Source organism: Pleurodeles waltl, chromosome 4_1, assembly GCF_031143425.1.
Source record: "Pleurodeles waltl isolate 20211129_DDA chromosome 4_1, aPleWal1.hap1.20221129, whole genome shotgun sequence".
Taxonomy (NCBI): Eukaryota; Metazoa; Chordata; class Amphibia; order Caudata; family Salamandridae; genus Pleurodeles; species Pleurodeles waltl.
Genome location: NC_090442.1, coordinates 449973750 through 449996383, shown reverse-complemented (window position 1 = coordinate 449996383; position 22634 = coordinate 449973750).

The following is a 22634-nucleotide window of genomic DNA, read 5'->3' as shown; positions in this document are numbered from 1 at the left end:
GAGCAACCTCCACTTCCCCGCCGCCCGCCAGTATGGCTGTTGGCGGCTCTCCGTCCGTAAAAGGACGGAGAGCTGCCAACGGTCATAATAGGCCGAACGGCAAACCGCCAACACTGGCGGTCTTCCGCATGGCGGTCCCTCGTGGTCTGGAAAAAAGACCACCGAGGTCAAAATTACCCCCTATATGAGTTTAAGAAAAGCGTTTATTTTTGCTGTTTTGCAAGACTGTTGTCCTGAAGTCTATTGTTGGACATTTGGAGTTCTAATATAATTTCCAGTACTGATTCACTATTTGGAAGTAACCAGTCTATTTTGTGATGATTCCCAGGATTTATTCACAAAATATTGGCCCTCCCTATGTGGTTAAATAGGTAATAAGGGGTTCCTATATGGAGGTCCCACATGTTACTACATTCTATTAGAATCATTCAGTGACGATACTGTTTGTGTTTTTTCATCACACTCGTACTTTCTGCACAAAACCAAACTCTTAAGTGGGAAAGAGGGACATTTTTTGTAAGCTGAATTGAAGGGAGGTGAACAGGATTATTCTTTAGACTTTGTTTGAAGTACCCACTACATATTATTTCTTTTGCATTTCTTGGATGCATACAGATACTGCCCATAGGGACCAGAAAGAGGACAGTAAGAAGTACCTGCACACAAAAGGACCAGAGTAGGGTAGACCGTATTTCTTTTTTTTATCCAATCCCACTTTTCCTTAAGTACTGAAGCTGTTTGAGTCTTCTTTAGGAGCTTGGCCAGAGTCAGTGTTTGGATGGCGCAGGGAACTAGTTTCTGGCATCTTATCCTGCTCCTACCAGATTGCACAACCTGAAGATAAGACTAAAAAACAGGTTACTGCCAAAGCATCACAAGAAATCTTTCTCCACAACGCAGGTCTGTCTTATGTTTCTTGGCCAATCCTTTATTTAGATGAGATCTTCTCCCATCTGACAAGGAGAAACCTAATTTTCTCTCCCACTGTGACTGTAGTCTGGCTGTCAGACCTCACAGCCATAGGGTGGTCATGCCCCCAACTTTTTGCCTGCCTCCCTCCACTTTTCTGAAACTGTTTTTGCTGGTTTTACGACTCTGCACACTTTACCACTGCTCATCAGCGCTAAAGTGCATACGCTCTCTCCCTTAAAACATGATAACATTTGGTTTATACCGAATTGGCATATTTGATCTACTTGTAAGTCCTTAGTAAAGTGCATTACATGTGCCCAGGGCCTTTAGACTGAATGCTACTAGTGGGCCTGAAGCACTGGTTGTGCCACCAACATAAGTAACCCCTTAACCATGTCTTAGGCCTGCCATTGCAAGGCCTGTGTGTGCAGTTTCACTGCCACTTCGACTTAGCATTTAAAAGTACTTGCCAAGCCTCAAACTCCCCTTTTCCTATATTTAGGTCACCCCTAAGGTAGTCCCTAGGTAATCCATAGGACAGGGTGCTGTGTAGGTAAAAGGCAGGACACATACCTATGTGTTTTATATGTAATGATAGTGAAAACTCCTAAATTCGTTTTCCAGTACTGTGAGGCAAGCTCCCTTCATAGGTTAACATTAGGGATACCCTCATATACTGTTTGAGTTGTAGATTCTCATCAGAAAGGGGTAAATAGGTCATGTTCGGTATGGCCAGAATGGTAATAAAAAATCCTGCTTATTGGTGAGGTTGGATTTTATATTACTATTTTAGAAATGTCACTTTTAGAAAGTGAGCATTTCTCTGCACTTTAAATCCATTTGTGCCTTACAGCCTTTCTCCAATCTGTCTGGGCTAGGCTGGTTGACATCTCCCTTGTGCATTTCACCCAGAAAACCACAAACAGAGGATACCCAGTCACACTTGCACTCATCTGCATACTGAATAGGTCTCCCTTAGCTTGAAGGGTGGAGGGCCTGACTATTACATTTCAAAGGCTAGTGGCCTGCCCTCACACAATGGACTGACAAACCCCCTACTGGGACCTTAGCAGATAGATCTGTACTGAAAGGGGACCTTGTGCACTTCAAAACTACTCTTTAAAGTCTCCCCCACTTCAAATGCACTTTTGGGTATATAAACTGGGCCCCTGACCCCACCAACTAAGACACTTCCTGGGACAGACACTCTGAACCAACTCCTGCAACCTGCCAAGAGGAGCTGCCTGGCTGCCCAAAGGACTCACCTGGACTGCTTTGTTGTGAAGGACTGCTGCCTTGCTGTTGCCCTGCAGCCTTGCTGGCCTCTGACTCTGCTGAGCAGTTCTCTCCAAGGGCTTGGATTTAGCTTGCCTCCTGTTCCTGAAGTCTCAGGGCCAAAATGACTTCTCTTTAAGGAAACTCCTTGTGTGGCCAAAATCAACGCACAGCCTGCCGGAAATGATGCACAACCTGCCCAGTGGTGAAAGAATCGCTGCACCGTAGAACCGGAATGACGCAGCCCGGCTCCCCGAGTGGAGATCGAAGCAGCACATACGTTATGACCGGAACATGGTCGCACAGCTATACCAGATTGAGGCATCATCGAGCTGGAACAGCGTAGCCTGACTTCCTGTGCGAGGAATTGAGTCAGCACCTGCCATGCAACAGAAACTCCGATGCATCACCACTCCGGATCGACACAGCACCTGTAATTTCAGCCCACACGCCCAGGATTTCCACGCATCGTCCCTGGGTATCAAAAGACCCTGCATCGCAGTGAGGATCCAAGACTGTGCGCCGGAAATTGGCGCAAAGCCCTTGCCGTGTGGGAAGAATTGATGCATCATCTGTGCGTGTCAGGAAATCCAACGCACACCTTCCTTTTTCCACGAATCTCCTCCTCTGCGGTCTTCGTGCGTGTAATTTTGACGCATACCAGGTACTTTGTAAACACTACAGACATTTGTTGATTTGTAAAGCCTTAAAAACTCTGCTTATCATTGCAAAAGTGATATTTTAACTGGTGCTTGTCAAATCTGGATCGTTTTGATTTTAATTTACTCAGATAAATATCTTATATTTTTCGAAACCTGTGTAGTGCATTTATGTGGTATTTTTGCTGTGTTATTGCATGATTTATTGCACACATACTTTACACATTGCCTTCTAAGTTAAACCTGACTGCTCAGTGCCAAGCTACCAGAGGGTGGGTGGAGGATAATTTGGATTGTATGTGACTTACCCGGACTAGGATTGTGGTCCCTACTTGGACAAGGGTGTATGCCTCTGCCAACTAGAGACCCTATTTCAAACACTGGCTTTCTAAGAGGGTCCTGGGAAGTATTAGAAGGCACCCTACCTGGCCTCTCCAGTTTAGAAGAGCAAGTGAAAAAGCTAATCTTTGATATGCCTGCTATTCCTATCCCCTCCTTGATAGCTAATCCTTGCTAAGTGGTCAGCAGTTACCAGCCATCTGCTCTTCCTGGGCCAGAGTTGTTAACTCTTCTAGCCAAAGATGTGTATTCCAGTTCCAAAAAGTACTGATTGGCAAAAATGAGCTTCTGCCAGTTTTGGCTCAGGAAATACAAAGTACATTTTACAAAGTTACCTTTCTACTTTAGCTATGGTAACTCTGACTTCACCATTAAATCTTATGCTGCAAAACAAGCGTGAAATAACTTTAGAGCATTTGCCCATCATTTATCCAGGCAGATATAGAAAATAATTTTAATTCTATCTAGGCCTGTTCAGGGGAAAGTCTTGCAGAGCCTACACAGTGAAATAGCTCTGGATGTTACTTTGCTGCGAGAGCACATTAACCATGTATGTAGTGTAGCCTATGTTTTAATGTTGGTACTCAGCCCTGGGCAATTACAAGGAAAAAATAGTCTTTTTGTATGTGTGAAGGCACTTTACCATGATGTGTCACAGCAGTGAAACATAGAAAAGCAAAGGTAGCCCAGACAGAGCACAGTTATGCATCTGACAGCCGTATACATTTTGCCATATATGTTTATAGAGCGCGCTACTCACCCATGAGGGTCTCAAGGCGCTGGGGGGGTTAAGAAGGGGCAGGGAGAGTCACTGTTCAAACAACCATGTCTTAAGGTTCTTTCTGAAGAGCAGGAGGTCTTTGGTTTTGCGAAGGTTGGTGGGGAGGGTGTTCCAGGTTTTGGGGGCGAGGTAGGAGAAGGACCTGCCTCCAGTGGTGGTGTGTTCGATGTGGGGGACTGTGGCCAGGGCGAGGTCGGCTGATCAGAGGTTGCGTGTGGGAGTGTGGAAGTTCACTCTTTCGTTGAGGTAGGTTGGGCCGGTGTTGTGGAGGGATTTGTGTGTGTGGATGAGGATCTTGAATGTGATTCTCTTGTCTATGGGGAGCCAGTGAAGGGATTTGAGGTGTGGTGAGATTTGTTTGTGGCGGGGGAGGCGAAGGACGAGGAGTGCGGCTGTGTTCTGGATTCTCTGGAGTTTGCGTTTGAGTTTGAGTGTGGTGCCGGCGTAGAGGGCGTTACCGTAGTCTAGTCTGCTGCTGATGAGTTCATGGGTGACTGTCTTCCTGGTCTCTGGGGGAATCCATTTAAAGGATTTTTTTAGAGTGCAGAGTGTGTGGAAGCAGGAGGGGGTTAGAGCATTGATTTGCTGTGTCATGGAGAGGGAGGGGTCCAGGATGATGCTGGAGTTGCGTGCGTGGTTTGCGGGGGTGGGTGAGGGCCTAGGTTGGTGGGCCACCAGGAGTCATCCCATGTGGTTTTGTTGGGGCCAAATATGGTGATCTCGGTTTTGTTGGAGTTAAGCTTGAGGTGGTTAGTTGTCATCCAGTTGGCAGTGTCGAGGAGCAGCGTGTAGGTTGGTTTTGGCGGTGGTGGAGTTGCGGGTGAGGGAGAGAATGAGTTGGGTGTCATCTGCGTATGAGAGCATAGTGATTCCGTGTGATCGGAGGATGTTGGCTAGGGGGATCATGTAGATGTTGAAGAGTGTGGGGCTGAGGGAGGTCCCTTGTGGGACTCCGCAGATGATCTTGGTAACGGTGGGGTGGAAAGGTGGAAGGTGGACTCTCTGGGTCCGATCGGTGAGGAAGGAGGTGAGCCAGTCTAAGGCTTTGTGGCGAATTCCTATGTTGTGCAGGCGTGTGTGGTGGCATACGGTGTCAAAGGCTGCGGAAAGACTGCCTAGGAGGATGAGTGCGACGGTCTCGCCTTTGTCGACTTTGGTCCTGATGTCGTCAGTGCATGCGATGAGGGCGGTTTCCGTGCTGTGGTTCTTGCAGAACCCGGATTGTGAGGGGTCAAGAGTGTTGTTTGCTTCTAGGAAGTGGGATAGGCGGGCGTTGACTAGTTTCTCGGCAACCATGGCGGGGAAAGGGAGGAGGGAGATGGGGCGATAGTTGGAGAGGGTCTCCGGGTCGGCTTTGGAATTTTTTAAGAGAGCAGTGATTTCTGCGTGCTTCCAGGGGTCTGGGTAGGTGGCGGAGTCGAAAGAGGAATTGATTATGTCGTGGAGTATGGGGGCGATGGTTGGGCTGGCTTTGTTGTAGATGCGATGTGGACAGGGGTCGGAGGGGGGATCCGGAGTGGATGGAGTTCATGGTTTTTTCGGTTTCTTTGTGTGTGGTGGGGGCCCAGGTGGTGAGTGTGGTGGCAGGGTCATGAGTGGGGGTTGGGTTGGGTTAGTGAGGGGTGTGTGTGGTATGAAGCTGTTGTGGATGTCCAGGATTTTGTGGTGGAAGTGGTTGGAGAGGGCGTCACATAGGGGCTGTGTGTGTGAGGGGTCTATGTTGCTGGCTTTGGGTTTGGCAAGTTCACTAATGATGGTGAAGAGTTCTTTGCTGTTTTGAGAGTTGGTGTCAAGGCGTGTCTTGTAGTGATCTCTTTTGGCAGTGCATATGAGTCGGTGATGGGTGCGAATGGTGGTTTTGAGGGTTCTAGTCGCCATATTTTCTCAGCTTGGTGGCATTTGCGCTTGGAGTCTTGGAGTTCCGGGGTGAACCATGGGGCGTTCTTGATGTTGCGGGTGGCGATGTGTTTTCTGAGGGGGGCTAGTGTGTCTGCGCAGGTGGTGACCCATTTAGAGAGGTTGTGTGCTCCTGTGTTGGGGTCGTTGGTATGGGGGGGTTGTGAGCCAGTTGGGAGTTGAGGCGTTCTGTGGGGATCTTGTCCCACATGCGGTAGGGTGTGGTGTGTTGATGGTGGTGTGTGGGGAGTTTGGTGAAGGAGAAGTGGATGCAGTGGTGGTCAGTTCAGAGGAGTTCGGTGGTGTGGGTGTAGGCTATGTGTTGGCTTGAGGTGAAAATTGCATTGAGCGTGTGTCCAGTTGTTTGAGTCCGAGGTTGGTGAGGTTGTCTATGAGGGAGGTAGAGTTGTGGTCTTGTAGGTTTTCCAAGTGAAAGTTGAAATCACTGAGGAGGATGTAGTCTGTGGAGGTGAGGGCGTGCGAGCTGATGGTGTCGGCGATGGTGTCGCAGAAGGCGGGGCATCGTCCTGGTGATCTGTAGATTAATGTACCCCTGAGGGTGGAGTTGTTGTTAATGTGGATCAGGACGTGCATGTGTTCTGTGTTGTCGATAGTGTCTTGGGAGCTGGTGGTGACTTTGATGGTGTCCCTGTGTAGGATGGCGATGCCACCACCTGGCCTGTTGAGGCGGTCTTTGCATTGGAGTTTGTATCCCTTGGGGGTGGCGATGGCTATGTCGGGTTCCGAGGAGGGGTTGGTCCAGGTTTCTGTGAGGAAGGCGATGTCAGGTGAGTGTGATGTGATGAGGTCCCAGCGTTCTATTTCATGTTTGTGAGGGGAGCGGGTGTTGAGGAGCAGGCAGTTGAGGTGGTTGTGGTGGGTGATATTGGTGTGGTGCATGAGGGTGTTGTTGCAGGGTGTGTTCTGGTTGTGGGCTGGAGTGCGGCGGAGCTGGTTGGTGGGGTGGGGTGGGGGCAGAGCAGGTGAGGGGTTGCATTGCGTTGGGGGTGTTGTGTTTGTTGTCGGAGGTGTCGCTATGGTTGGTGTGTGGTGTGAGGGATGAGGAGCAGGAGAAATGACAGGTGTGGCAGGTGAAGGGGTCATGATTGCGTGTGAGGCTGGAAAGGGTGCAGGTGAGGCAGGGGCCTGGGTTGAGTGAGTGGAGGGTGAGGGGGGAGTAGGTTTGTCTGAGAGGTCCAGGGGGACTGGCGCTGACTGCCATAAATGGGGGGGAGGGTGGGAGTGGCAGCTGGGAGGAGGGAGGGCTGGGTGAATGGGAAGGCTGGGGGGGAAAGAGAAATGGAGGTGAGGAGGAGGGGGAGGTGGGAGGGACCGCGGAGACGCAGCGGCTGGGGAATGCAAAGAGAAACAGAGGTGAGGAGGAGGGGGGAGGCGGGAGGTGCCGCGGGGACGCGGGAGGTGCCGCGGGGACGCAGCGGCTGGGGAATGCAAAGAGGAACGGATGGTGAAGAGGAGGGGGAGACATCAGCATTGACGTGGTCAACCCCAGGCTTATGTTTCACCATAAAGTCCATGCCTACAAGGAAATAGATCATGGTAATTGCTTTGGATTCTTCTCTGTATCTGTTTTAACTACCTAAGCAGTCTGTGGTCTACCTGTACCCAGGAATTAGTCCCAAACTGGTATGGTCTCAGTTTCTTCAGAGGCCAGAGCAAATCAAAGGCCTCCACTGCTGTTCCCAGGTTAGTAGCAGTCTGCTGAACATCATTACAGGTTGGTCTTGCCCTTCACTATTTGGTTGTGAAAGCATTGCCTCTATACCGTGCTTGGAGTCATCGGCACAATAAATTCCTTGATGGCATCAGCTTCTTTGAGGACTGGTGCAGTTCGTAGTGTCTCCTTCTGAGTGTCAAATGCCTTCTGACACTCATCTGTCCAGATCACCTTTTTGGGTTGCTTCGCTAAGGTCATTCTCGTGACTGGTGTGACAATGCTCCTGTACTCCTTAACAAGTGTGTGATTGTACTCAGTAAAGCTCAAAAAGGCTCTCACCTGAATCTGGGTCATGGGACATGGTTCTTGTATCTTGGGAGGTTACCATGCCATGATTATAGACCTGATTGACCAATCTCTAGAAAGTGGCAGAGGCATTCTTCAACCCAAATGGCATCACCTGAAACTGAAAGTGGTCTTTTGAGGAACAGAACGCAAACTTTTCTTTGGCCCCTCAGTTAAGGCAAACTGTCAGCACACAGTTGTTGAGTCAAATGTTTTGTTAATTTGGGAGCTCCCAACCAATTTATGTGTTCCTCAGTTCGGTGGATAGGGTGGTCATCAGATTTTGTGAGTGCATTGAGCCCCAGGTAACCCACGCAGAACTGAAGTTCAAAGATGGTACCTGCAGGTCAGCCTTGGTGACCAGCACCATTGGGCTTGACCAAGGACTGTTTTGGGATTCAATGACTCCCTATTTCCAGCATTTGGAGATTTAGGGGGTCATTCTGACCCTGGCGGTAAATACCGCCAGGGCGGAGGTTGGCAGTAGCACCGCCAACAGGCTGGCAGTGCTCCGCCGGGCATTCTGACCGCGGCGGTACAGCCGCGGCCAGAAGCGGAAAGCCGGCGGTGTACCGCCGACTTTCCGCTGCCCTTGGGAATCCGCCATCAAGCTGCGCCGCCATGGGGATTCTGACACCCCATACCGCCATCCTGTTCCTGCCGGTTCGCCCGCCAGGAACAGGATGGCGGTATGGGGTGCCGTGGGGCCCAATGGCATGGGCACTGCAGGGGCCCCCATAAGAGGGCCCCACAAAGAATTTCAGTGTCTGCTTTGCAGACACTGAAATTCGCGACGGGTGCAACTGCACCCGTCGCACCTTCCCACTCCGCCAGCTCCATTCTGAGCCGGCGTCCTCGTGGGAAGGGTGTTTCCCGCTGGGCTGGCGGGCGGACTTTCGAAGGTCGCCCGCCAGCCCAGTGGGAAACCCAGAATGACCGCCGCGGTCTTTTGACCGCGGTACGGTCTTCTGGCGGTTCCCGTTTGGCGGGCAGCTACCGCCGCCCGCCAAGCTTAGAATCAGGGCCTTACTCTATTATGGTGGCTCTCACTTTATGAGAAAGTCTGTAGATGTTACTCTTTGCAAGCATACTGACCTCAGTATCAATATCATTGTTGTACCTTGTAACAGTTGGCGACAATCCCTCTGTTGTTCAGGGGTCAGGGTAGGGGAGAGGCTGAGACTCACCACTGACCCATCCTGCTCCTTGAATGAAAGGAGGTCTGGGAGAAGTTCATTCTCTTCCCAGATTCCATCATCCATGACCAGGAACATGGTTACCTTGGACCTGTCAAAGTGGGATTTGAGGCAATTGACATGCAAAAACCTTAACCCCTTCGCTGGCAGGCCTTTTCCCCTCCTGTGCCGAGCCTTTTTTGGCTATTTGGGGCAGTTCGCGCTTAGGTCCTCATAACTTTTTGTTCACATAAGCTACCCACGCCAAATTTGCGTCCTTTTTTTCCAACATCATAGGGATTCCAGAGGTACCCAGACTTTGTGGGTTCCCCAGAAGGAGGCCAAGAAATTAGCCAAAATACAGTGAACATTTTGTTTTATTCAAAAAGAATTGAAAAAGGGGCTGCAGAAGAAGGATTCTGTTTTTTTCTCTGAAAATGGCATCCACAAAGGGTTTGTGGTGCTAAAATCAACAGCTTCCCAGCTTTCAGGAACAGGCAGACTTGAATCAGAAAACCCAATTTTTACACTCAATTTTGGCATTTTACTGGGACATACCCCATTTTTATGATTTTTTGTGCTTTTTGCCTCCTTCCAGTCAGTGACAGAAATGGGCATGAAACCAATGCTGGATCCCAGAAACCAAAATATTTCTGAAAAGTAGACAAAATTCTGAATCCAGCAAGGGGTAATTTGTGTAGATCCTACAAGGGTTTCCTACAGAAAATAACAACTGAAAAAATAAATATTGAAATTGAGGTGAAAAAATCTGCAATTTTTCTCTACGTTTTACTCTGTAACTTTTTCCTGCAATGTCAGCAATATACCGTTACGTCTGCTGGACTCTTCTGGTTGTGGGGATATATAGGGCTTGTAGGTTCATCAAAAACTCTAGGTACCCAGAGCCAATAAATGACCTGCACCCTGCAGTGGGGTTTCATTCTATACCGGGTATACAGCAATTCATTTGCTGAAATATAAAGAGTAAAAAATAGCTATCAAGAAAACCTTTGTATTTCCAAAATGGGCACAAGATAAGGTGTTGAGGAGCAGTGGTTATTTGCACATCTCTGAATTCCGGGCTGCCCATACTTGCATGTGAATTACAGGGCATTTCTCAAATAGACGTCTTTTTTACACACTCTCTTATATTTGGAAGGAAAAAATGTAGAGAAAGACAAGGGGCAATAACACTTGTTTTGCTATTCTATGTTCCCCCAATTCTCCCGATAAAAATGATACCTCACTTGTGTGGGTAGGCCTAGCGCCCGCGACAGGAAATGCCCCAAAACACAACGTGGACACATCCCATTTTTTGACAGAAAACAGAGGTGTTTTTTGCAAAGTGCCTACCTGTAGATTTTGGCCTCTAGCTCAGTCGGCACCTGGGGAAACCTAGCAAACCAGCACATTTCTGAAAACTAGAAACGCAGGGGAATCCAAGAGGGGGTGACTTGTGGGGCTCTGACCAGGTTTTGTTACCCAGAATCCTTTGCAAACCTCAAAATTTGGCCAAAAAAACACTTTTTCCTCTCATTTCGGTGACAGAAAGTTCTGGAATCCGAGAGGAGCCACAAATGTCCTTCCACCCAGTGTTCCCCCAAGTCTCCTGATAAAAATGGTACCTCACTTGTGTGGGTGGGCCTAGCGCCCACAAAAGGAAATGGCCCAAAACACAACGTGGACACATTACATTTTTTCACAGAAAACAGAAGTGTTTTTTGCAAAGTGCCTACCTGTGGATTTTGGCCTCTAGCTCAGCCGGCCCCAGGGGGGGCAGGAATGGCCTAAAATAAATGTGCCCCACCAACCCCCCCGGCGAGCGACCCTTGCCTACGGGGTCGCTCCCCTTGCGTGACCGCGCAAAAAAAAAGATCCCTGGTGCCTAGTGGTTTCTGCTCCCCTTGGGGACAGATTGACCTAAAATCGGCCAATCTGCCCCCAAAGCCGGCAGAAATGACCTAAGTACAATTTGCCCCCCCATGGGTGCGACCCTTGCCTAAGGGGACGCTCCCCATCTGTAAAACAACAACAACAAAAAAATCCCTGATGCCTAGTGGTTTCGGCCCTCCTTGGGAGCAGATCGGCCTAATTAAAATAGGCTGATCTGCCCCCCTGGGGGGCAGAAATGGCCTAAAATAAATTTGCCCCCCAGGGGAACGACCCTTGCCTAAGGGGTCGCTCCCCTTACGTGAAATTCACGTACAAAAAAAACCCTCCCTGGTGTCTAGTGGTTTCTGTCCCCCTTGGGGGCAGATTGGCCTCATAAAAATAGGCCAATCTGCCCCCGCGGGGGGCAGAAATGGCCTAAATATAATTTTCCCCCTATGGGAGCGACCCTTGCCTAAGGGGTCGCTCCCCACCTCTAAAACAAAAAACAAAACAAAAACAAAACAAAACAAAAAGAATATCCCTGGTGCCTAGAGGTTTCTGCCCCCGGGGGGAGCAGAAAAGGCCTAAAAAAAAAATGCCCCCCTTGGAGAGACCCTTGCCCAAGGGGTCACTCCCTCATGCCAGTTTCCTTTTTGAAATTAACTCTCTGGTGTCTAGTGGGCGTTTTGACAGCCGGATTGCTTTACAATCCGGCTGCCAAAACGCAGAGAGAGACTTCAAAGGGAAGGAAATAACTTTCCTTCTCTTTGAAGCCTCTCTCGGACTCCCTCACGTGATCAGAAGAGAAATACAAAGCATTTGCACGCTGACGTCACAGGTGGGGTGGGGGCGTTAGGGGTGGAAGCGGAAGGGCTTCCCCTTCCATCCCTGCCTCGGGGGGTGGGGGGAACCCCAGAGAGGGAGCGCTAGTGCTCCCTCTGGGCTGTGTGCCCAGGACGTAATGGTTACGTCCTGGGCACAGCAGCACAGGAGCACTGGCCTCCACAGCCCTTACACCCCTAATTTCAGGATTTAAGGGACACCCCTGACACCAGAACTTCAGATTTGATGGACTAACTTTAAAGATGGACAAAGAGGAGCACTGCATCACCGACAACTGGCCTCTACCCACTGCACCAAGGCAAAAGAGTGATACTCGTTCCCAGAGGCAACAGACTGGAAACTGCATGAACGACCCTTTTCCTTGGCTGAAACTCATCACTCTCAATCAGAGGGAACCCTGTGGAAGCCGGAAGCACCCTCAGTCTCCCTTGGACTAGTGAAAAGACGCTCTGGAACCAGAGTCGCCAGCCATTGGGCCCGCCAAGGGATAGACTGGATCCAGTTGGTGAAGTGCATTGTGGGAGTTGTAGTCCGACCTTATATGAAGGTACAGACCACTGCCATACTAACCCAGACCTCCAGATGTCTCCAAAGAATTTTACTGTGCTTACTCCTACTAAAGCTTGTTGGTCATCAGTCCCATAATTGACTCCTTTGCTCAATACTGCAACAGGAGAGCACTACCTAGCACTCATGACCGATGTCAGCAATGATCCCACATCTGAGTTTTTGCACCCCTTTTGTCGCAGTACTGTGTTCATAGTAAAATCAGCACCAGTGTGAGACCTGTACAGCACCAAGGACAGCCAGGACAACTCTGCACTCGGACACACGGACCACGTATAAGTGAACTGACTGCTGTGGCCTAGTCCCAGGACCCTCGCAACCTTAACCCTGCAGGGTGTTCCCTGCAGCTCAACCTCCAAGTAGTTGTTTGTCACCAGTGGCTCTCTGCCATTGACTTCACAACGAGTCCCGTTCAACACCACAAACAATTAGGACAACTCTGCACCTGGATGCAACGGGACAGGTAAAACTGCACTGACTTTTGAGATCTGGCCCTAAGGACTGCAAAACCTTAAACCTTTATGAGTTCCGTGCAACTAGCTTTCTAAGTATGTTTTAGCAACCGATAGACTTTAATGCAATGTTTAAAATGCCAGTTCTGCTGTAATTGAAAATGCTCCTAAAATCTAGAACTCTGGTTATACTGCTTCAAATCTGATTCTTTTGGTGTCTAAATTAAGATATAAATAAGGTCTATTTTTATAAATTGGTGTTGAATTTCTTTTGACTTGTGCCAATTATTTATTGTCCGTGTTGATGTTGTGAAATGCTTAACCCATATTCCTCTAAGTAAAGCCTGCCTGCTCTTTGCCACACTGCCAGGACCGAGCTATTGTGAATCCAAGGACCATCTTGGGGGTATTGTGAGAGTATTACATGTTGAGGACTAACACCACATAATACTCCACTTCATCCAATATTCAAAATCACAGAGAGATTAACTGTGTGTGGCAACTCACTCACTCATCCATTGCTTCAAAGTAGGAAAAGAACTCACAGACAGTCTGTTGTCTTTCTTATACCTGTCATCCTTAAGTCAACAAAGCAAGGTCCTGGTTCGCCCTCCTTCGGTCATCAGGTTTAAAGATTTCAGTGAGGGGGTGTGGCCATGCCAGCGACCAAAATGGTCACACAGCAGTGAAGCTCTGGATCCATCTGCCTGTAACAATCAGAGTTAGCACCATATCTGGCACTATTTTCATGCCCCAGGCATTTTGCTGAGTGGCGAGCACCCCATTGTTTGGCCACTCTGATTCCACACTGCTGGAGGCCTGAGTACTGCAGGGGGGTGATATGGTGGGCTCTGTAGCCTGATGTGTTCTTTGGAGGCCCTGCAGAAACAGGGGCCATGAGTGAGCCTGAGGACAGGGCCGCCAAGCACAGGCAGGCCCCTGCTGGCCTTGCTTCACCCCACTCTCCTCCTCACTCCATCTGATGTGCAGCTCAGACAGCTGAGGTCACGATCCACCAGGGTCCCTTTTGATGATAGGGTACTGTGGCCCTGATTGAGCAACTACTGGACCGAGCCACCATGTGATGCAATCAAACACACTTCTTTGCCAGATCCCATGCCTTCTGATATAGGGTGTGGGGCTGGTCTCTTCCTGCAGCTTGACTCCAAATAACCCCTGTCTCTCTTCTATAGGCATCAGTTTGTTTCTGTGCCTTTCTTGCCCTAGGGCTATGGTGGGGAGGTGGTGAGACTCCAGCATATGCTACTGGGGAACCTAGCGTCCTATTGGTGACAGCTGCCATCCCGCAGGCCCAAGATACTACCCAGTGAGTTTGGGGATTCCCCCCTCTGGTGTCCCTCTCTTCTGCTGTGACATGAAGCTTTGTCTACTGGGGGTGTGCTGTGAGTGCCACTGGGCCCCGTGCTCCCTCATTTCTATATTATTGATCCTAATCTCTCCCTCCTCACATGGGACAGAAGCTGACTTAAAGTTCTCTTTCCAATTAGAGCTGCACTCCCACATACCTTGCTGAGAGGATTGTTTTGATACCTGGCATGCGGACTCATTGGTGGCCTGACCACTCCTGGTATCACCATGGGGTGCAGCAATCTCTTACAGAAAAAACTTTACTTTGACCAGTTCAGGGGCATGAGACACCAGCAATACCTGTCCGACGCAGAGGAGGCTTCTTCTTCTGCCACCACCATAACATCAGCAGATGACACTGCCACCATAATGGCTGAATTGCCTGCTGGTTTTAAATCTACTGATTTCCATTTTGGCACCTTCACCATTAGACTAGAGTGCATAGGTGAACAAATTGACTGCTGCTAGCGCGTCCGGTCCTTGGTAAGTAAACTTACAAGGGGACTCGCATAGTTCGATGAACCTTTTGAATCGCAAGGAGTATCCTAGTTATGCAGTGATCACTGAACCAATAATCAACATCAATAAATCAAGATCAAACACTTAAGAAACCACAGAGAAAACCATACTAATCAGAAATAACCATCACTCATGGAAAAGGTTAACAACTTTTATTCCCTATTGATTACAATTCTAATCAATTGTTAATGATATCTGTATTTATCAAACTTTATTAGTTTCATCAATGAAAACTACTTTTTCTAAATCAATCATGAGCAGCAATGCAAATCATAAGTCAACAAATATCAGCAATAATGATGCAATTCAGCAAAATAATTTGTCAGTCATTTGTCACCGTCAACGTCACCCCTGTCAGCCTAGCTAACCAAGATTAGCATTAGCATGTGGGTCTTCATGCGAAAACAATTTAGTGAAAACATTAATTTGGAAAAATCTACCTAAGAGAGAATTTCTATAAAAACAGCGCAGTTGGTACCTAGAAGAAAAGGCACCAAATTGTCAGTCACATTTTCAGAGCTACCTATCCAGGATGGATCAGCAACAAGTCAGTCTTCAGTTTCAGGTCATCAAAAGTCAGCTATAGATCAGGCTCACAGAGTATAAGCCCAATATCAGCACCTCGGACAGCGTCTCCTGAAGTCATCAACTTTCTCCTCACAGTTCTGATTTCTCACCCCGTGTCATGACTTTTTATTATGGTCTTCCAGTCCATCCCACTAATTGCTAATTGGTCAGTCAAATCGGAAGTTATGACTCTAACCTATAGTTTTTGTTTACCAAATCTTGAATTTTGCATATGTCTCATGTCCTATAAAACTGATTGGTTCTTCTTGCGATGAGAACATCATCCGTCTCTTCAGGTAACAAAATTGTTGCATACAAGTCTTTAGTCAGTGCATCTATTGTTCAAGTCCTGGGAAAGTACATTTAGCCTACACTACACATAATTGTATCAAATTGTCTTCATCATCTCCTGTCCGTTGGTACATTTGCAGAATGCCTCTGAGCTGTTCAAGGTTGCCATCCCCGGTTACCAGTCCTGTGCAAGATGCTTGTATTCTTCATGTTCAGAGCAAGCAGGACCCAGTGAAACCAGCCCTTTAGTTCAGCTAATTTTAAGAATATGAATTAATATAAAACATAGGTTATACATTTCGTTATGACATATTAGTACATTTTCTTATAAATTTTTCCATTATTTTGCATTTGTTAGTACACACGGTGACCACTCCCGGAGGGCACATTTCAGTGCGCACACATTATTGTTCTAGAATTAATTTCGCTATGCATTTTCTTATTATTAAACACACATTCATCATTAGAAATTTCTTCATTAATATATCTTCTCCATCACTGCCATACTGCAGACTGGATGGAGCGGAGCTCTGCATCTGTTAGGGTTTGTGCACAGCAAAGAGCATGTCCCCTCTCACTGCACTAGTGGGTTCTGTAATAGCTCCCTTTTAAACTTACTATTGAAAGCCTTTCTTGTTATCTCAACTTCCCCCCCCCCTAGGCTTCTGTGTATGTTGTTTAATGTGCTGTTTTGTTTACACATTGGGCCTTGCTTTTACCAAGGCTTCTTTAAAACACTCCTCTCTAGGCCATGTGTTAATTTAACTCATTTGCATAATAACTGAAATTCTGCACACCTTTCAAGAACATGTGCAGCATGTGAGGACCACACCCAGCTCTTCAAACCACACCCAGCTCTGCACACCTTTCAAGAACATGTGCAGCATGTGAGGACCACACCCAGCCCTGTCTATAAAAGGCAGCCCTCGAGCCTCGCCCAGTGCTTGTGCTCGTCTACCTCCCGCTTACCTGAGGACAGATCCCTCGGCGCTGGCACTCCTGCTCTCTACAGACTTTCATTGGCTTCAATGGGCGCAGCTGCTGGCTCTTCCTTCTTCCGGTTTCCGGTTCCTCCTTGCCTCAGCCTCTCTCCTACAAGCAACCTGCAAAAGAGAAAGAAGACAAGGTTAGACTGATCAGTATCTCTTGCCAGCAACAAGTAAGTGCAAAACTTTTATTACCTGAAAGAACTTTGACAACAATTTCTGGATTCGTTTATAGACAATTTGAAACAAGATACCTTCCACGAACATTGTGATTCAAACTCTTTGTTACAACAATACTTTGCGGAACTTTGTGAAGCAAACATTTTTTTATGGAACTTTTAAGAATCGAACCGTGGAAACCATTAACAGCAAGGCAAACAGTAAATCAAGGACTTGCACAAATTACATGCTGTATTTTGACGTAAAAGTACAGTATTTGTTTTATAAAAGATTCTGGAAATATGGGAAAAGTGAGTCTGCTATTGGCAATTTAGGCTTTAGTTATATTAAGATGAATGTTTGATATTGATAATTCTGATAACGGTATTTGTTTAATGTTTTAGAAGCTTTAGAGTAATAGAAAGCACATCCCAGAGCAGTAACACATTCCAAACCTGGAAACTAGAGACCAGGATCCAAGAGGTACTTTTAGAAGAAAATTTCTAATAAATAAAGGGATAGTCAGGAACCCAGTTAGGAATAGGATGTACTTATCTGTTCTTTGTTTATGTTTCATTAGGCACCAGTTTCTACCGAAGTCAGAGAGGGCCGCAGATTTGTGCAGCACTTCAACAGTGGAAACGCAAGAACGCTGTTGTCTCTTTATTTTATTTTATCCACTTCCCCCCTTCCCTTGAGCTTCTGTTCTTAGTGCACTGTTTTAAAAACTAGTGTGCTGGAACAAGCAGTTTCAGGGTGGGGTCGGATTGTCTTCAACCTCCATCAGAACTGAACAAGGACTCAGGTGAGCTGGGCTTTGACAGAAGCACAAGCCTTAAATAAAAATAAAAAAATTCAGTTCTGGTGGACGATGAATATCGGGGAAGAAATAGAGGGCATTGACGTCACCGATATGGCGCAGGCCCTAAATGAGGACTTGGCTCATAATGAATCAGTGTCTGGCATCTTGCAACATATGCAAGAGGAGATAGAGAGATTAAAGATGGAGAATACCTCTTTAAAACAGGATTTAAGCAGGTATAAATTTAGGGTATCTCAGTGGAACACAGCTTTTACGCCTTTGTTTAAAATCTCCTCAGAGACAGGGGCGCCATCAAAACATACAACTTTGCCTCCCCCAGTTGAGGTCACTGTTAATGTTCCTAATGCTGTGCCCTTAGCAGCACCTGAACGTTTTCATGGAGATAGTAACAAATTCCATGTTTTTATCAATCAATGTCAATTACACTTCGTTTGTAAGCCAGAACAGTTCCCTACTGATACTACGAAAGTGGCATTCGTCTTGTCTTATTTGGGTGGCACAGCAGCCAATTGGTCAATTCCTTTCGTGGAGAGAGATGATCCCATCCTCCATAATTGGAATCAATTTAAACGTACCATGACCAGCCTTTTTGCAAAACACACTTTCATGCAGGCAAGTGATAATGAGCTTTTAAATCTTAAACAAGGTAACAAGGATTTATTGACCTATCTCACTAGTTTTAATCGTTTACTCACCGAGACACACTGGCCAGAAGAAAAGCGTGTCTCCCTTTTCTATAAAGGTTTGAGAGACGAGTTGATTTGCCAGAAGACTATTCGGACTTTGTAGATTTAGTTGTGAAATTAGAACATAGACTAGGAGAAAGAAAGGGAGATAAATACAAACTGGAATCACGGTTAACTTGTATTAGACACGAGAAGAAAGACCCAGATAATAAACTCCCTGAACCTGAGCCTATGCAAATAGGGACACTCAGAGGTTCACTCACATCAGAGGAAAAAGAAAGAAGGAGAAAACTTCAATTATGTTTATATTGTGGAAGGGCAGGTCACTTTGCCAGAGAATGTCCAGTAAAACCTAAAAATCCACGAAAGGGTGCTGTTGCCTCCACCTCCTCAACTGAATCGGGAAACGATTAAGCTCGACAAGGGGAGAGGTTACTTGTTCGAGAAAACATCTTAATCAAACCTCTCATGCTGCAGCCTTCATGGTACCGCACATACCTAGACATTTCATAATTCAGGTCGTTTTAATTGTTACTACCCAAGTGAGGCATTCTCTCCCTGTCCTACTGGACTCAGGCGCGACAGGAAATTTTGTGGATAATAAGCTAGCTGAAAACTTAGGACTTCCTATGTGCCTAAAGCCTTGTCCAGAAGCAGTATGTGCAGTGGATGGGTCAGAATTGACCTCTGGACTAATCACAAAACAAACAAGTCCACTTGTTATGGTCTGTCAGAACGGGCACACAGAGGTGATTAGCTTTGATCTGATAGATACTCCTAATTTTGGTTTGATTCTCGGGGTACCCTGGTTAACAACTTATAACCCAAAAATTGATTGGGTGAATAGAAATGTTACTTTGGATTCCTCTTTCTGTAGAACCAATTGCTATCAAGAAGCAGGTACAGAACAGAGCACAGTATTACACTGTGCTAGTGTTATACAAGATGAACCAAGTCTCCCTCCTGAATATTCTGACTTTAAAGACGTCTTTGATCCAGTAAAGGCTAGTGTGCTGCCCCCACATAGGTCTTATGACTGTCGTATAGATCTTATCCCAGGGGCCCCTTTACCTAATAACAGAGTATATGCTTTGACTGACGAAGAAACCAAATACTTAAGAACCTACCTAGATGACCTACTGCAGTCTGGGTTCATCCGTCATTCCACATCTCCGGTGTCATCTCCACTCTTTTTTATCCCGAAGCCGGATAAATCCCTGCGCGCGTGTATCGATTATAGAGGACTAAATAAGGCTACAATAAAGAATAAATATCCTCTTCCTCTAATACCTGTGTTGTTGGATCAGTTAAGACATTCAACTGTATACACTAAACTAGATCTGCGGGGAGCTTACCACCTGGTCCAAGTAAAAAAGGGGGATGAGTGGAAGACAGCTTTCAAGACAAAGTTTGGTTTATTTGAGTACACAGTAATGCCCTTTGGGTGATGTAATGCCCCTGCGGCCTTTCAGTTCTTTATAAATGAGGTCCTATACAAATTCCTGGACGTTTGTGTCATAGTATACATAGACGACATCCTCATTTACTCTAAGATCTCAGAAGAACACACCCAACATGTTCGTGCAGTATTATCAAAGTTAAAAGAAAATCATCTTTTTGCTAAGTTAGAAAAGTGTACTTTTAATGTCAGCAAGGTGGACTTTTTAGGATACTGCCTGTCACCTCAAGGAATAACTATGGATGTAAAGAAAATCAGTGCTATTGCTGATTGGCCAGAACCATCCTCTGTAAAAGATATTCAGAAATTTCTGGGTTTCGCCAATTTTTATAGGAGGTTTATTGCACATTTCGCAGACATTGCGGCCCCAATAACTACCTTGTTGCGGAAAGGGCAACGATTTCTTTGGACTGATGAGGCGGCACACGCCTTTCAACTCCTAAAACAAAAGTTCACTTCAGCCCCAATTCTGAAACATCCTGATCCTGACTTGCCTTTTTTTGTTGAAGCGGATGCTTCACAAGTAGCTTTAGGAGGAGTTCTCTCTCAACGAGATGCAGTAGATGGCCAGTTACATCCTATAGCCTTCTATTCCAAAAAGTTATTACCAGCTGAACAAAATTACACTGTGGCTGAAAGGGAACTACTAGCTATCAAAGTAGCCTTTTCAGAATGGAGGCACCATTTAATGGGAGCCAAGTACCCAGTTACAATCTTTTCTGACCATAGGAACCTACAGGTTTTTGGATCACTTAAAGCACTAACTCCACGTCAGATGCGCTGGTTATTTTTTTTTAGCACATTTGACTTTGTAATAACCTATAGACCAGATGCACAACAAATTCAATCTGATGTGTTATCTAGATACGGACATACTTCAGACATGAAACAAGATAAAATAGGAGAACCCATTATTCCTCCCCAAAAGTTTTTGGCACCAGTACAACAGAAGGATTTCATCACAGATCTATATAATGCACACATGCAAATAGCACCTCAGGATTGGTTAAAAGATTCCCATAACACAATACAACGAGGTTTATTGTATCACGACAACATGCTGTTAGTGCCCACCTCTGAATTACAAACACAGGTGATAATTTGGCATCACGCCTCACCGTTGGCAGGTCATCCTGGTTGGGTAAAAACCCTGGAAAATGTGCAAAAACACTTTTGGTGGGACACTATAAGAAAGGACATTAGGCAATTTGTCACTACCTGTCCAATTTGTGCAAGACATAAATCTTCTCATAAGGCCCCTGACGGTTTGTTAATACCAATGCCAACACCCAAGCAACCTTGGCACACTGTGAGCGTAGACTTTATTGTAGGTTTACCACCTGTAAAATCTTTCAAAACAGTATTGGTTATAGAGGATTTTTTATCTAAAATGGCACATTTTGTACCATTACGGAAATTACCCACGGCAGCAGAATTTGCCGATATTTTTATAAGGGAAATTGTGCGTTTACAAGGTTTGCCAAGCAAAGTGGTGTCAGACCGAGGGAGCCAGTTCAACTCTAAATTTTGGAAAAAATTATGTAAAAAACTGAAAATAGATGTGGCATTATCCACTGCTTTCCACCCACAGACAAATGGACAGACTGAACGACTGAACCAAACCTTACTTCAAACGCTACGTTGTTTATTGGCTGATTATTCTAGTGAATGGTTGGAAGCTCTCCCTGTAGCGGAGTTTGTTTATAATAATACTGAGCATTCAGCTCTACTTTGCTCACCATTCTATTTCTTGCAGGGGTATCATCCAAGAGCTATACCCATTTTGTTAGAAGATTCTCTGTTACCTACAGTAACGGATAGACTAACAAGGTTAGGTGACATACAAGACAAAGCCAGGAAACATTTATTAAAGTACAAGGAAAGCATGAAAAGACAAGCAGACAAACACAGATCTGAGGCCCCAATGTATAAAATCGGTGACAAGGTGTGGCTTTCCACAAAGAACCTAAACATAGAGGGATCGCGAAAGCTGCAACCACGTTTCATTGGACCCTTTAGAATAACTGCCATAGTAAACCCGGTAACAGTAAAATTAGATTTACCAAAAGAATATCCAGTACATACTACATTCCATGTGTCCTTGCTTAAGCCGTACAATCCAAAAACCCGACCTGAACCACCACCTCCACCCATACCAATTAAGGGAAATCTACAATATGAAGTGAAAAGCATAAAAGACTCAAAAAGAATTAGTGGACGTCTGTTTTATTTAGTAGAATGGAAAGGATATGATTAATCTGAGAATTCATGGGAACCAGTATCATATGTACATGTCCCACAGCTGATTAGACGGTTTTATTTAAAAAAACCAGGAAAACCCCGTCCTGTAGGAGGGCCTTTGAGGGGGGCAACTGTTAGGGTTTGTGCACAGCAAAGAGCATGTCCCCTCTCACTGCACTAGTGGGTTCTGTAATAGCTCCCTTTTAAACTTACTATTGAAAGCCTTTCTTGTTATCTCACCTTCCCCCCCCCCCCAGGCTTCTGTGTATGTTGTTTAATGTGCTGTTTTGTTTACACATTGGGCCTTGCTTTTACCAAGGCTTCATTAAAACACTCCTCTCTAGGCCATGTGTTAATTTAACTCATTTGCATAATAACTGAAATTCTGCACACCTTTCAAGAACATGTGCAGCATGTGAGGACCACACCCAGCTCTTCAAACCACACCCAGCTCTGCACACCTTTCAAGAACATGTGCAGCATGTGAGGACCACACCCAGCCCTGTCTATAAAAGGCAGCCCTCGAGCCTCGCTCAGTGCTTGTGCTCGTCTACCTCCCGCTTACCTGAGGACAGATCCCTCGGTGCTGGCACTCCTGCTCTCTACAGACTTTCATTGGCTTCAATGGGCGCAGCTGCTGGCTCTTCCTTCTTCCGGTTTCCGGTTCCTCCTTGCCTCAGCCTCTCTCCTACAAGCAACCTGCAAAAGAGAAAGAAGACAAGGTTAGACTGATCAGTATCTCTT